The sequence below is a fragment of the Delphinapterus leucas genome, chromosome X (assembly GCF_059928025.1).
Source record: "Delphinapterus leucas isolate spDelLeu-1000000601 "Yukka" chromosome X, BTC_Dleu_Yukka2, whole genome shotgun sequence".
NCBI lineage: Eukaryota > Metazoa > Chordata > Mammalia > Artiodactyla > Monodontidae > Delphinapterus > Delphinapterus leucas.
The window spans coordinates 40,919,540-40,935,462 of record NC_143150.1 but is presented as its reverse complement, the minus strand read 5'-3'; the positions used below and the strand labels follow the sequence as shown (position 1 = coordinate 40,935,462).

At 44.7% G+C, this 15,923-nt stretch overlaps 1 pseudogene; it reads left to right on the top strand.

Moving 5' to 3' along the window:
* The first annotated feature begins 1,008 nt into the window (after positions 1 to 1,008).
* Positions 1,009 to 7,553, top strand: LOC149744220 (uncharacterized; annotated as a pseudogene).
* Positions 7,554 to 15,923: the final 8,370 nt, after the last annotated feature.

The following is a 15,923-nucleotide window of genomic DNA, read 5'->3' as shown; positions in this document are numbered from 1 at the left end:
TCTGCTACTGATAACTAGGCTATTTTGAGCTTCTAGCGAGGGAGACCACCTCCACCTGGCAGTGCCTCTTGGAGTCCTGAACTTGATGCCTCCCTGAGAGGGCCATCCACTGCACCCTTTTTGAGCAACAGCTGCTAACCTGCTACTGGACATTTGTGGAGAATGAGAGCCTTAGTCAGGACTGCCAGGGAACAGCACATCCAGACATCCCTATCTTGAGTTTGTTCCACTCAGATCCTCACAACAAGGTTGGAAAGGTACAACAATCTTTTCTTATTAAATGAAATGTTGTATTTGAGAGAGGGGCAGGTCTGGTCCTATAGCTGTGTCTTGCTTATTTGAAAAGGCTGTGGCTACCTATTTAGGGGCCATTTCACCTCTGTTTGCTCAACTACAAGGGAAGTCTTTCGCTACCTGGTGACCACACTTCCAAGAAGTCCCCAAGGATGCTTGGTGTTGGCTTACTGGTGTCTTGGCCACAATAAAAGCTTATAGTGTCCCCGGGCTTCAGCACTCCTTTAGCCTCAATGACAATCATAAAGGACCCACTGCAGTGAGGACCAGTCAGCACCATGGGCTAAATTAAAAGCTGCCCTCCTTGCCCTAGACAATGCTCCTAAGGGGCAGGCATGCTGTATTTTCACTGGCTCTTGGGCTCTAGCTAACAGCCTAGTTGTCTCTTGGAGTTCACGGGGGATGATTGATTGTCAGACTGGGCAAGTGGCCCTGCTACCAGAATCGAATGAGCTCAAAAGGCCTCCATCTGGGTTACCTGCCAGCAGGTGACAGGACTTTGAGCTCTGCCCACGCCTGGCAAAGAGACTACTTCCACCCTCTGCTGCCATCCGGTGGCTACTTCTGGTGTCAAATAACCTTTGAAACCTATTCTGGCTACGAAGTTGCCATTCCTGTGTGAGCAGCAGATTCTGGCAGCACCAGGGTAACGCTTGAATCTAAGTTCCGCCACGCTTTCGGCCACTTGTAATCTTTCAGTGCGAGCCATTCATGATGAAGGAGACTCAAGCAAGACCGCCAGAGTACCCTGGAAGTGCCGCGGTGTGTGCCAATGAAGAATACCTTTCTGGTTCTCACTCCAAACAGAGTACAGCTCTTTTTGACCAACTCGTTATTCTCCGTAATGACTTGAGAGAAGCTGATTCCATGGAGAGAACCAGCAGCCAGACAGAACTGGATGAGCACAGTTAGAGAGACAAGAGCTGTTCACGATTTACAGCCTTGGTCAACATTCTCAAGAGCATATTGGATGGAAGCAAAACCTCTAGGATAAATCAAATAATAACGGCTGAAATTTCAAGGACTAAAAAAACAGGCAGAGATGGGCATGACACTTCATAGGTATTCCACGCCCCTTTTCATGCTCTGGTGGCTGGCATGATCAAGAAGTAGAGTGGATTTTCAAAGCTTTGACTATGAAAGATTGCTGGACAGGCCATGCTGCCAGAATCACTGCCAGACTAGACATCACAGTCAGACTATAGGGTCACTATATGAGGCTGTTCCCAGCAAGGGAATATTCCCTTTCGTTCGTTCTTTCTTCCTTTCTTTTTGTATTTTGGCCGCGCCTTGACGCTTGTGCGATCTTAGTTCCCCAACCAGGGATGGAACCCAGGCGTGGGCAGTGAAAGCGCTGAGTCCTAACCACTGGACTGCCAGGGAATTCCCCAGGAATATTCCCTTTCTAAAGGGAATGGTTGCTTGGGGGATGTCAGGACAGGGAGATCACTTCACTCTATCAGTGATTCCACACTGACAATCCCCAACCATTCCTCTTTCTTTCTTTTTTCTTCCTTCACTGACCTTAGTCAGAGAACGAGGTGAAAGTGACTCCAGCTTATTGCTTCTGCTATTACCTGGCTCCAGTCATTGGACATTGTGGATCACAGATCACAGGGATAATGATCCACTGGTGGAATCTGTGAAACCTAGATTACCCTTGTGGTGGCTCCCTCAGGCAGCAGTAGGTGATGGTCAATAGACCATTGAAAGTTCTACCATTGTGCCACAGCCTGTGTCACTCCTGGAACATCCAGATAGGTCTGGATGCACGTGGGAAATGGCTGGGTCAACGGGAGAAGTACTGACTACTGAATTAGGACAAGCAGACTATGGGGCCGTGGAAGGAAAACAACAATCTCAGTATCTGGAGTGGAACTCCTTGTAAGCTGGCAGGTGCAGAGATGGGGATCGGGTTTGTGTCCCCTAAATCAAGCACCACGGCTTGGCAAATATCCCCACGGCCCACTTGAGTCAAGTGGCGGTAGCAGCTGACTGAATTGTCTGAGGTTTGTCCTTCCATCCACATAGACGGGAACAGAAAATCTTCCATGGCCATGGCTATTAAATTCGAACCCCCTCATAGAAACACTCTGACCAGGACAACCTTGTTTCATTATTACTGATACAAGTCCACATGGTTCTCCTGATGCATCCGTGGCACCAAAGGCATGTATGGATATTGAAGCTGCATTTATTCAGCAACACTGCCCATGTGGCTTTACCAAACCAATATAAAGGTGATCCAAATCAAGTGTAGGAAGCCCCTTTAGGTTATATGCTTGTCTGTGTTGGAGAGTGGGCCACAGAACGTCTTTCCATTGGGAGGAGGGGTAATGTTTTAAATCCTGCACTGTCCCCTGTAGTTATTGGAAGTGACGCAACCCTTTGGATCACCTTTAGAGACACCAGGCAAAGAGGGCTGTTCTACCTGGGGAGATACCTGGTTCCATAGCCCTGGCATCAGTGTCCAGGCCCTGGAGACAATGGCAGAAACATATCTGTAACTTTAGCTCTCATAGCCAATGGTCTGGAAGATAAGAGAATCAGTCTAAACTTCCTTGTACTCTTGTAATGGATGACAGACTGGCCTTAGGGTACATTCAGGCTCAAGGGGGAGGAGTATATCCGATCAACAACATCTCCTTTCTGGTTGGCTTAATTCCACCAGGTGGAGCAGCTCAGCTATTGCAGCAGTGCAGGTACAACACTCTGCATAGTTGGGACACATTCCTCCAGGATCTGGTATATGCACTGAATCAAAAACTGATATTTGACGCTATGTCGCCAAATCTACTGTATATGAATCTGGGAACCAAGGAGTGAAAATCAGATTGGCTCACGTAAAAATGAGTCTGATTCCTTTATGATGTTTGAGTGCTGAGGACTTTTAGGACTCAGCCTTCCCTCTTCCCCTCCACCCCACAGCTGGGTAAGCTGACACGAAATCCCAGGTAATCTCTTCTTGGAAGCCAGCAGGAGGTTCAAGCCATGCAAGCCCCTACCTCTGCACCAGAATACTCACCCTGGCCCCACCCCCTAACTGAAACAAAAACCTGAAATCGGTCTCCTTTCCCACTCTTTCAAGCTGTTTTCAGAGCAGTCTGGGAAGGCTTCCCTGCTCTCCCCTGAAAGCCTTATTATGTAAAGAATAAACCTTGTCCTACCGTCTTAGTATGTGTTATGTTTGGTGTCAGCACTCTTGACATCTGAAGCAAATTTTAGCTGGGAGGATGGGGTCCATCCTTTCTTTCTGGAGTGTCTACAACAGTTCTTCTCACCATCATTCCCTGTAGCACACTTGCAGAATGTGTGCTTCCCATCCCTGAAACTTTAGGGTCTGCCGTATTCAATGTTCTGGATCTCAAGAGAGACTGTTTCTGGTAAGGCATACAGGTTGGATTCTACTGAACTTGAAGCTACAGCGACCATCTGGTCACTTCAGTCTCCTCATGGCAGTGGATCAGCAGGCAAATAAAGCAGATTTCTATATTGAGGGGGGGGCAAGTTGACCCTGATTACCATGAAGAGATATGAGTTGTTCCTACATAATGGGGACAGGGAGGAGTATGTCTGAACCGAGAGGATTCATCAGGAATTGTTTTGGTGCTTGCCCAGTAACAACAGGAAATGGAATCAGTATAAAAGAGCTAATGATTCCTTCATAATCTTAAGAATGGTTTACGCTTGAGATCTTGGCTAAGTGGGGCTGAATGCAACAAAAAGCCTTGGACTGTTGACTCAGAAATCATTCTAGGAAGCCTGCCTTTTCACGTCTATCATGCTTATCTTGGTCCTTTAAAAGAAGCCTCTCTCTTTCTTTATTCATTCTTTGGAGCGTTGAAGTGAACATGTTACTGAACCAAACTTGGGTCTGCTCACCCAACGTGCAGCAAAGCTAATCTCCTGACAGCCAGCTTTGGTCAAGGAATGTACAGCATTTTCCGCAAGGTGCCAAGCAAGGAGTGTGGGCAACTTATGCTCAAAAGACCCAAACTCCCAAATGGCTTTCAGGGAAGGATTTTTAAAGGCAGGGTGAGGGAGAGGGTAGTGGTGTACACGATATCCTTGTCATTAGTTTGTGATGAGGTAACAGGGTGGTATTTTGGGAATTAACATCATCAGTATTCTGATTTCAACCTGTCTGGGATCTACTCGCTTGTGGTCAGCAGGCAGTTAACTTCTTCCACCTGGTGGAGGGTTTAGTATCTGCAAAACAATTCAAGGATATGGCTCAGATTATTATCTATAGCCCTTGAGAAGGAACTATGGGTCCATGACTTTGTCGTATGGCCAAACTATTATTATTTTGTCTTGCTTGTTTTCCTTTTTTTCTGCATTTTCTCTGATTAAATTTGCTCTTTGGAACTCAGAGAAGGCTTAGGAGGCTACAGCTTTTCTACAAACAAGAGGTGGCGTGGGGGTTGGTAGAGTGTCTGTAACCACAGGGTCCTGTTCCTTTGAAATTTGGCAGCTGTTCATTAAATACGTTACAGCTCCTGTTGTTAACACTTCTGCAACTTTCTGTTCTGTCTGCATCCATTTCAACTTTGCCTTTTTTTCTAAGTAGCTTTAATAATGTTAAAATGTCCAAATTCCTTTTTCCTTCTCCTCTGGTAGGCTTTTTACTATTGCTGACATATTAACTATACAGTTGTTAATGACTCTGCCCCTATTGGCACCAGCCATCTCCAGATGGAAATCAGGGAACAATTCACCCTGTGCAGCAGAGTGCCTCTATATGGGGACACTTCAGTTTTGCTGGCACTGGTAAAATTAAAAGTATCGGATATGCTTGGACTTAAAGGGTAACTGGGGACTCCAAGGTCCTGGAAGGAAAGGGAGGAAGGTCTCAAACTCTAGAAGCTGGGTCTTGAAACTTCATTGAATCGCAGGCATGTCAATCCTCGCCTTTCAGCCAATGAGTTTAGAGCTCCCTACGCGGGGGGGGGGGGGGGGGTGGGGGGGTGAGGTGAAGCAGTTCTCTGTTGACCCTTGGAAGTTGTGGCTCCCGTCAGCTGCGTATCAGATTCTTTCCCGCCTTGTCCAATGGCCTCCCAGGCACAGTTATGGTTGTCTGCTCCTCGGGCCCCTCCCCCTGACCCTTCCTGTCACGAGTCCTCCAAAGGCCACCATCACAGACTGTTCCGCTGTCTGCCGCCATCTTCTCTGCCTCCCACCACCCCCGCCCCCCTCCCCCGCCGCCTCCCAGCAGGCTCTGCTGCCAGCAGCGACGCTTAGCTCGGCAGCAGCCATTTTTGCCCACTAGGTCTAGCAGCCTGATCGCTTCTCTAGTTGAGGCACTGACTGGTGCGTCTTTCCTGCCATCTCTGCCACAGAAAAGCGGGGCTCAGCCACAGGTGGTCAGGTCAGAGCAGGCAGTGGGATGGGCAGCAACCCTGGCTCAGTCCCAGGAGGAGCGGTGCCGGCAGAACGGCGTGCCAGGGGTCGCAGGGTCGCCGCCCATAGGGATTTACAGGCGGTAGTGCAAGCCCTTTGGGAAGAGCAGGGCGCCCAGCCTATAGTCCAGGAGGACTGGGGTGTAAAGCTAGTAGAAGAGCAGGAAGAGGCAGAAGAGGAGGAGGTGGAAGTGGAGGAGGCGGAGGAGGCTGGAGAGGGCGAGGAGAAGAAAGAAGAGGCGGAGAAGGGAGACAGAGACAAGGAAGAGGACGAGAATTATGTGGACAAAGAGGAGGAGGAGGACGGTGAGGAGGGCGCAGAAGTGGTCGCGGGTATCTGTGAGTTCCCCACTGTGCGGGTTCGGTCCCTTCCCTTCTAGACCCCGTATTCCTTATAACGACCGTGTCCTGGCCCGGCCGCACGCTGGCCACGTGGTGGTCAGGCGCTGTTCTTGGGAGCCCAGGGAGCCGGGAGAAAGAGGGGACCAGATGCTGGAAGGCGAGTACCAGGCAGAGGGCACCCCGCCCTGGAAGCCGCGGGAGCCTGCAGAGGGGGCGGCATTCCAGAAGGCAGAGGAGCCGGCAGCGGAGGCCGTGTTCTGGGCGGGCGAGGTCCTGGCTGATGCCTCCGAGTCCTGGGAGGCTGGGGCGTGTGGACCTGACGACGGGGCCGAAGCTGGCGAGGGGCGGCCCAGGCCTCAGGCCCTTGCAGCCCCTGCTGGGGCATTGGTCTCAAAGGCAGGCTGTGCTCAGCGCTGGCCTCTGGCGGTTAGGCAGCGGGTCAAACCTCTCAAAAACCTTCAGGCACGATATGCACAAGTAGAAGCCCAGTTCTCTAAAGACCTTTAGGATTTTGAGAAAAAGTATGCTGCCTTCTACCACCCTAGGGGCAAACAAATGGCATACCTCACTTTTGGCTGACGGGCTTCTAAAAATGTAAAGATTCTCAGTAGGATGACCTGAGAAAATGATGAAACGGCACAGGGGCACTTTTCAGTGGTTGAGGAATCAATGAGCTTCGCGGTAGAATTTGTCTTTAAATGGGGTGAACATTTTCCAGTGACGTTCTGGCAGAAACATACAAACATGCTCTCAGGATCAGACGATTTCGATCCCTTCTCCAAAGGGCCAGAAATAATCAGCAGCAGTGTGTGAGATCTGCTGGAAAGAGGGGGAACGTGTTGTGAAAACTGCCAAGCAGCAGAAGTGCGAGGGCCATGGAAGTGTTGTATCAACCAGTAGGAGCATGGCCAGCTGTTCTTTTTACTTATTTATTTATTTTCTGACATATTTCTCTTCTCCAGATCCTCCCGAGGGCAGAGAACTAGATTCTGCTGCTGATTTTAAATCGGGAAATGTTGTCCACCACCTTGTGATGCCAAAGTCCGTATCATTCGACACTAAAAAAGAGAGTGAACATCAGTATGAAAACGCTGATGAAGAGAAAGAGGGTGGAAATGAGGAAACAGAAGAAGGACCTAAGCTGGATATGGTCTCAGCAGAGGGCAGCTCTGGAGAATACAGGTATTATTGTATAGTGCAAGCATTCCTGACGTATAACTGTTACTAACAGCTCTATGTTTTGTTTTGTTTACATCCTTAATCTACTTTATATCTTTTTAACATCTTTATTGGAGTATAATTGCCTTACAGTGGTGTGTTAGTTTCTGCTTTATAACAAAGTGAATCAGCTCTAGTATACCTATATCCCCATTTCTCTTCCCTCTTGCATCTCCCTCCCACCCTCCCTATCCCACCTCTCTAGGTGGTCACAGAGGTCCGAGCTGATCTCCCTGTGCTATGCAGCTGCTTCCCACTAGCTAGCTATCAGGTTTTTAATAATTTTTGTAAAGTAAATAAGAAAAAATTGATGAAATTTAGTTTTGGAAAAACAGTTTAATGTTAATAATGTACTTGTATTCTAGATGGTATAGAAGGAAGTGTGTTCTGAAATGTATTTCATTTACAGCCTCAAGTCCTCTGTCCTGTAGCTTTAAGACTACTACAGATGGGAAATTTATCAGACCTGGAAATAGAGACCTATATTTTTTTAGAGGTCTAAAATATAGAGACCTATATATTTAGAGAGTGGCCACGAGGAGAAGCAGCTAAAGCGACCAAGCTGTGCACTGGCTGAACCTTCATCACCTGGCCACAGAAATGGAGTCTCTTGGCATAACAATGCCTTTGAGAAGGTGACTGCTTACAAAGTAGTAAAAAGTTAAGGATTTCAAATAAGACTGCATTTCATGAGTAATTCACAAATATTACTTCAATTTAGATTTTTTATTCAAAAGAAAAGAAAATTAGCCATAGTAAGATTATTGGCTATCACTGAGTTGGTAATTCAGTCTTAGTTTCTCTTTCCTCCACTCATTCATCTTTTCCTTTCTCTCTCTCATCTCTCTCTCTCTCTCAGTATCACACTCTTTCTCCCTTTCTTAATTTTTACACCTGCGGATGTTTGCTAACAGCCTCTTTCTCATTTTACAGATACGGAAACCGGAGGTCTGGGAATATAAGGGATTTATGATTTGTGTAAGGAGCATAGGCTCTTAAGGTGGAAAGACATTTAAATCACAGAGTGGCCTTTCAAAAACAAAAACTAGCATTTATAGTGGTGGGCAAGAGATAGATGAGGTTGGTGTGATGAAATGATGTGCACCCTGACAACCAAGGGTCTGGGTAACAAGAAGAAAACATTTTGTTTTCTCCTTGGAGAGCCAACAGATGTTCATAGTATTGACTCCTATTTAGAAAGTCCCTGGTGCATGTTATTGGTGTACAATTGTTAATTGACTCTTATCCCGCCCTGCAGTTGGAAGGCATAAAAAGAAGTGGACAGCGAAAGAAAAGAAGAATTTGTTCTTCACGGATATTCTAGTTTTCATTAGCCCACAAAACAAATGTTGTTTCAAAATTCAACATCCCAAAATGATATTAACTGACATCTGACGTTATTCTTACCTTTGATAGATAAATTTGACAGTATTGTTCACATTGAAAATAAAAGCTTGTGTGACATGAGTAAGCTGCAGAGTTGTTTTTTTTTTTTACATAAATAACACTGACTCCAATGTATCTTGGTTCTATTTATTTTGGCCCACCTTACTGTCATTGAAAGGGATTTCTTTCAACTATTTGGTAAGCCTGTTTGACATCCTTTTATAGCAGCCTCAAATAAATTGAAATATTAGATTATAAACAACTTGTGTGGCAATAGAGATGGTGGCCCAGCCTCCAGTATATGTTATTGAAAGAAACTGATGGATGACCTAGCTTGCCTGGAGACCAGATGGTGCTAGTGGCCTGCCATGGAGCAGCAGCAGCAGCATCAGCTGGGAACGTGTTTGAAATGCAAATTCTCAGACCCTGCTCCAGACCTGCTGAATTGGATATTCTGAACGTAGGCTGCTAGCCCTCAGGTTTTAACAAGTCCTCCAAGTGCTGCTGAAGCACACTAAAGTTTCAGAACCACTGCCTTAGAGCAATGCGGGAAACGTTTAACTACACGCACAGTAGGACCAGCCTTAATTCACTGACTTGGTACTATTGCAGGTAAACAACAGGATGGTGAGATCTGGACTGAGGAAGACACTAGAATTCTCAGGGGCCTGAGACACAAAGACCTCCCGGAGGGATGTGTTAGTTTCCTAGGCTTACCGTGACAAATTACCACAACGCACGTGGCTGAAAACAACCGAAATTTATTCTCTCACAGTTCTGGAGGCCAGAAGTCTGAGGTCAAGGTGTCGGCAGGGTTGGTTCTTTCTGGAGGCTCGGAGGAAGTGTCTGTTCCATGCCTCTCTCCTAGTTGCTGGTGGTTGTTGTCAGTCCTTGGCATCATTCGGCTTGTATATGCACGATTCCAATCTCTTTCTTCATCTTTACATAGTGTTTTCCCCTGTGTCTCTGTTTCTGTGTTCTTTCTCTTCTTATAAGGACACCAGTCATATTGGATCAAGGGCCCACCCTAATCCAGTATGACCTCATCTGATCTTTATTACACCTGCAAATACCCTCTTTCCAAATAAGGTCACATTTACAGGTTGCGGGGGTCAAGACCTCAGCATGTCTTTTGCGGAGACACAATTCAGCTTATAACAAGGGGCAAAGATTCAGTAGTGGAAGGGACGAATAGATAAAGGAGAAACCTAGTTCCAAAATGATAAAAGCATTATGATACCATGCACATATGAAGTTTAAAGACATGCAAAATTCCTAGGTTGATGATAGATACATCTATTTGTAGTAAAAGGCATACATAGGAGTAATGCATACATATGTAGTATGCAGAAAGGTGTGTATGAGAACAATAAACTTATTTAAGACTGGTTAAATCTATGGAAAAAGACGGAGAATTCAGTTGGGGAGAGGTACACTGGGTTTCAGTTTTATTTGTAAGCTTATGTTTCTTAAGACAGCTGATGGTTGCATGGGTGTAGCATTTTCAGACCTTTGTCGAGGTTTGAAATATGTCCTAATTTAAAGAAAATTAAAAGAGGAAATGGGCCTAGTATCTGGAACCTCTTTAAGGGAAAAAAGTGAAGTGGTACTTGAGCAGAGCAGAGGATCAGAGAAGGGGAGGACCAGGGGTTTGAGGGTAGAAGGCCTTATTTCTATATTTAGGTAAGGCTGCTTGAGAGCTTGCTAGTTAGCATCAATACCGCTTTCTGTTTTCTATGCTAGTTCCTCACATATGGAGAGTATATTAACATTATTTATTTATGTGTGTATCTCCCCAGCTCCCTAAAGTGTGAGCTTCTGACTTGTTCGGAACGTAAAGGCTTTTATTGATTTCTCTCTCCTAAAGCACTGTGTTTTCTTCTCCGTAGATGCTTGATAAAGGTCTGTTAAAGTGAAGTGAGTGTAAGGTATCCACAACCCTTTCCCCGTCACTGGTGTTGACATTTAAAAATGCATTATCATGTAGTAACACAGAGTATTCCTCATGGCTAGAACAACAACAACAAAAGGCACAAGGCCTTTTGTCACCATTGTTTAATGAAAGAACAGTCCAAGTAGAAATTTATCCATGTAGGGTCCCTGGAAAGTCCTCAAATTGGTTTGGTTCCGTATGCTTCATGCCATGCCAGCAGGGAGCGTGTGTGTGTATTTCTGTGTTAATATAGTTAGCGTATTAACTATAGTTAATAGTTAATATTGAAGGCCTTTACCTGGGCTGAAGAATTTTCGGAGGCTCACTTTGTTTATTTATTTATTTTTGGCCACGTCGTGTGGCATGCAGGATATTAGATCCCCGAACCCGTGTCCCCTGCATTGGGAGCAGACTGTTAACCACTTGCCTGCCAGGGAAGTCCCGGGAGGTTCACTTTAGACAAACCCATGCACACCTCTTTTTGAGATAAGCCTTTTTTGGTGCATGCTCGGAGTCCATGTCCCTGGCCCTTACCGAGCTCCAGTTACCTAAGGGCCCTGAATTTACTCCCGAGGTGGCCCCATGTCCCAAGCCCCAAGAGGCATGTGTGTTCCTCTTCACTGCGTCTGTGCTTCTGAGGGCTGAGTGGCACTGTCAGTGTTATACTCTCAGGGCTGAGAGGTATCTACGAGGTGAAGGCTGCGTATCCAGGTAACAGGACAAGTGGGCTACGTTATCCACATGGATGCACCTGAAGCCTCTCATGTTGAGGGAGGAAGCTCAGGCTTGCTGCTCTGAGGGTTTGCTGTAGCTCTAACATATCAGGCTTCTCTGAGTCTCTCAGAGACGGTCCCTAAATCAGGTCAGGGACAAATCCTGCATTTCCTGCTTCTCTGGGTGTTTGTGGGTGTTTCTGTATCCACATGTATAAAATATGTTTTCAGTGAGTCCTTCAGCCTTGAAAACTTTGTGCTTCTTCTAGGAAAAGACCTGTCTTGTCCCTCTCTGCCTCGTCCAGGAAAGGTTAGGGTATTCTGATATTTTCCTTGGTTATGGCCCCATCTTCTGAAAGGATTTGATCCAAAAACTCTCCTTTTATTCCACTACCCGAGAGGTGACCACTGGGAGAAAAACAGAGGGGCAGGGTGGGTGCCGGAGTTGGAAACAGTGTTCTGTCCCAGTTAGGGATATGCTAATGACACTAAAGTTAGTGATGAAGAATCACTTTTACTCTAAGCTGCCTAGTTTCAGATGCTTATAACTCCAAGGAATATAAATGAGTACACGTTTACAAGTCTAACAGGGCGGGATTCTCAGACAATGGTGTTTTGTGAAATGTGGTATTATCCAGTCCTGTGAATCACATCACATAGTAGGATCGGTTTTGAGGCATAAAATGTACATTTCTTAGAAGTCTGAGCAATGAATTATGTGTGTTTATAGATAAGGAATTGATTTCATCCCCAAATCTATGAAGAAAATGAGTTTAAAACGTTTCGAAGAGGTACCTGAAAGTTGGCTGTTCCCTCTCTCTCCCTGTCTGTCTCTTTCTCTCATCCAGTTATTTACTCTGCTGCCTTTCTCTCCGTTTTCCTGCCTTATTTTACACCGCATCACTTCCTGACAAATTATGAACTGTTTCATGTATACAGAAGATAATATAGCATATATGTAAGGTGTATCTTAATAATATAAAAACCTGTGTACTCACCACCAAGCTTGCGAACTAGAACACGGCTAATCCCTTGGAAGTCCACCTGTGCCCTTCCAGATTCCTCCCCTCATTCCTTCCCATTGGTAACCACGATCCTGAACTTTGTTAATAATTCACTTTTTTATACATTCACTGCAGAGGAATGTTCCTTTAAATAACGTTATTTCTTGTCCATTTTGGACGTCATGTAGATCTAATTATACTAGGCGTATTACTTATCTTGCTCTTTCTCTATCCCCCCAATTTTGTGTTTGTGATCTTTATCCATGTTGATGTGTGCAACTGTAGTAATCACTTTTCATTGCTGTATACTTATCCACCATATGAAAATTCCACAGTGTGTCTCTTTCCTGTTGATGGACATGTGGCTTGTTTCCAGTTTTATGCTTTTGCAAATTATTTTGCGATGAACTTTCTCATTATATCCCCCTATGCCCACATACAAGAGTTTCTCTAGTTTCTCAGTTGAGGGCAATTTTACACACTACCCCTCCGCCCCAACCTGGGAGACATTTGATAACGTCTCAAACCTTTTGGTTGTCGTAACTGAGGGTGTGCTACTGGCATATAGTGGGTGGAGGACAAGGATACTGCTAAACATCCTACAATGCACAGGACAGTTCTCTACAACCCAGAATTATCTTTTCCAAAATGTCAACAGTTGAGGAACCCGGATCTACAGTATAGGCCTAAACATGAAATTCCTGGGTCGTAGGGTCTGCCCACGTTCAACCTTACTAGGTAACACCAATTATCTTTCAAAACGGTTGTACTAGTTCATATTCCCCTCAGCAGAGGATGAGATTTCTATTTGTTCCACATTCTTGCCAACTCTTAGTATCATTACCTTCATTACTTCTTGCCTGAACTTTGCCCTAGTCTCCTAACCTCCTCCTACCTCCATATTTTTCCCCACAGATACATGCTTCATGTACTTGCTAAGTCAACCTTCCTAAAACCCAACTCTGGCCATGCCAGATTCCTGTAAGAAAATTTTGATGACTGTACTGCATACACAATAAACTTGGCATTTAAGACGCACACAAAAGGGCCCACTAGCTCTGTAGACCAAGTAATACCAACTTATTAGGTGGTATTCAAATAAGCCCTGCCCTTTCTCTGCTCTCTGCAGGATGTCTGTTGTTGAAGACTTACCCTTTCTTAAGTCTCTTCTACATTCATTTCTATGTCCATTAATTCAGCCAGTTATTAATTCTTTTTAATGTACTATTTGTCTCTCTCTGTCTCACTTAGTTCCCTTAACATAATACCCTCCAAGTCTATCCATGTTGCTGCCAATGGCAAAATTCTTTTTTTATGGCTGATTAGTATTCTATATATACATCACATCTTCTTTCTCCATTCATCTGTTGATGGACACAGATTGCTTCCATACACTGGCAACTGTAAATGACACAGCTATGAACATTGGGGTGCATGCATCTTTTTGAATTCGTGTTTTTGTTTTTTACAGATAGATGCCCAGGGATGGAATTGTGGGGTCGTATGGTAGTTCTGAAAACTACAAACTAAAACTATTTTTAGCTTCCTGAGAAATATCCATACTGTTTTCCACAGTGGCTGCAACTCTTTACACTCCTGCAAAACTGTGTGGGATGGTTCCCTTTTCTACACATCCTCACCAAAATTTGTTACGTGTGTCCTTTTGTGAGGTGATGTCTCATTGTGATTTTGATTTGCATTTCCCTGATGATTAGTGATGTTGAACATGTTTGCATGTGTCTATTGGCCACTTGCATTTCCCCAGAGACTGCAGTGGAGACTTCAATCTTAAGGCTACAAGAAGCCATCAAGGGGCTCTAATTTGGGAAGTAATTTGTGTTTTTGACATGTCACTCTGAAAGCAATGTGAAGAAAGGATCAGAGAGGAGCAAGAATGGAGTGCTCATTATAGCAGTGATTTATGTGAGAGATGCTGAAGTCCTAGACTAAGGTAGGGGTACTGGAAATACATGAAGAAGTGTATAGAACTGAAAGTCAACAGTTCATTGGTTATGGGTGATAACTCGATGTGGAGATACAGAAGGTGTTATTAGCGTAGAAGAATAAGCGGTGGTAGATGTATTGACCACTTAGTATGCCTGAGTGTGAGTAGGAGAAGAAGGAAAACATGAGAAACCCCAGGGAATTCCCTGGCGGTCCAGTGGTTAGGACTTGGCCGTGGCCGGGGGCCCGGGTTCCATCCCGGGTCTGGGAACTAAGATCCCAGCAAGCTGCGTGGCACAGCCATAAAAAAAATAATAATAGGGAGAAACCCCATACCAAATCAATGGTGACAGGAGGGAGAGACAGAAGAGGGAGAGTGCAGATGTGCAGAAAATAGAGAGGCCAAGGAATCGGAGGGCTCAGTGAGATAAAAGAGTACATGTAGAGAGAGTAGAAGAATGAGAGAGCAGCATGTCTAGGGGCTTGCGGTCCAACACTAGGATATTTTCATTTTAGATGTGAGAGGTAGAGTAGTTTAGGGTGAAGAATAAACCAGAGTGTGTCTGTGAGAGAGTTTGGCTAGTATGTTGTACAGATGTTCACTGGAATTGAGAATGTCCAATTGTTGAGTGATTGATGTGGAAGTTGGAGTCATCTGGACTGAGGGAGTTACAGAAGGTGGCGTAGCAGGATAGCTTAAACCTCAAGGATAAATGTTATGACTGTAGGGACTGATAGATACGTTAACAATGAGAGCTGGAGAATTTCACCCACCACTCTCAGAACGTGAAAGTCCAAGCAAACAGAAATAAGCAGTGATATCAAAGGCCTAAACACAATAATAAATTTGAGCTATTAGATAATATAAAACTTTATACCCAACAAACAGAGAACATAAATTCTTTTGAGCATATTGACCGTTTACAGAAATAGACCTTAAGAAGAAAAAGGAAGCCTCAATAAACTGCAAAGGATCACTAGTGTGAAATCTAGGCTCTCTGATCCTAATGCTTAACGCAGAGGTTAATAACACAGAGATAGCTTTAAAACACCCAAATGTTTGGAAACAAAATAGCATACTACCAACTAATCCTTGGATTGAAGGAAATCAAGAAATATTTAGAACTGAATAACGGGAATATTCAGTATCCCTCAAAGTTTAAGATATATTTACCCTAGACCCAGTAATACTACCACTAGGCGCTTCGCCTAGAGAACCCCATGCCCATGCAAACCAGATGACAAGGCCAAGGATGCCCAGAGCTGCATTGTTTGTAATAGTCCAAAAGTGGACACAACCCAAGTTCAGAAACTAGTTGGGTAGGTATATGAAGTGATATGTCCATCAGTGGAATGTCATACAGCAAAGGAAATGAACAAACTTGGCTACAAACAAGTTGGATGAATCGTACGAATCAAGATAGCAAGCCAAAAAACAATAGAAAAGAACAGACACACACAAGAATATATTCTATAGGAGGCCATTTTTACAAAGCACAAAAACAGGCATGCATAAATAAATTACAAGAGCCTACAAAATACCTGGGTGTATGAGGGAAAAGCACGAGAGACTTTTGCATGGGGGGGGTGGTCATGTTTGGTTTAACTCCAGTAGTAGTTATAATTTCCAAAACTGTTTTCTTGAATAATACCACAGAACTGGTACAATCAGGAGGGTGGAACGTGAGGA